Consider the following 656-nt stretch of genomic DNA (forward strand, 5'->3'; position numbering starts at 1 on the left):
CAAAGGTGAGATTTATGATTTATCAGAGGTGTTTTTAAAAAGTGTTCCAGCTTTACCAGAGAAAAACACTACAGCGATGAAGAACTCTGTGGTTGACTTGCAAAGTGCAAACATCCTCAGCGAGCAGCTCACAGACGAAGCAAACTTACAGGCAGTGGATGAGGTCTCATCCCCACATCTACAGCGTCCACTCAGTGCCATCCCTCTACTTGAGTGGCTTGAGTTAGTCACATGTGTTCTACACAAGCATGATGGGAATGTCTCAGAAAGCAATAAAGAATACACTGGCACATATTTACATACACATCAATAACAAGAACAAGTGGACTAGTTGTTTGAAATGGAAGGCTACCCCCTCCAGGCCTTCAGCAGAGCGGTCAGCTCAGTCAGGAGGAACGTTAGGCGGCTCCTGCTGGAGGGTCCACAGACCATCCCAGAGCCTTAAGTGCAGTTTCACTAGGAATGCTTGATGGAAATGAGTGGGCAGGAGAGGCAGAGATCTGGACCCTCAGGTCTCACTTCATTAGTGGATCCCACATGGAGGCCTTAGACGTGTGTGTGTGTGTGTGTGTGTGTGTGTGTGTGTGTGTGTGTGTGTGAGGGTATGTGTGCAATAAACAGCTTTACCCATTGCTCTTCCAATCTAAACTAAGTCT

Source organism: Plectropomus leopardus, unplaced genomic scaffold, assembly GCF_008729295.1.
Source record: "Plectropomus leopardus isolate mb unplaced genomic scaffold, YSFRI_Pleo_2.0 unplaced_scaffold3485, whole genome shotgun sequence".
Taxonomy (NCBI): domain Eukaryota; kingdom Metazoa; phylum Chordata; class Actinopteri; order Perciformes; family Serranidae; genus Plectropomus; species Plectropomus leopardus.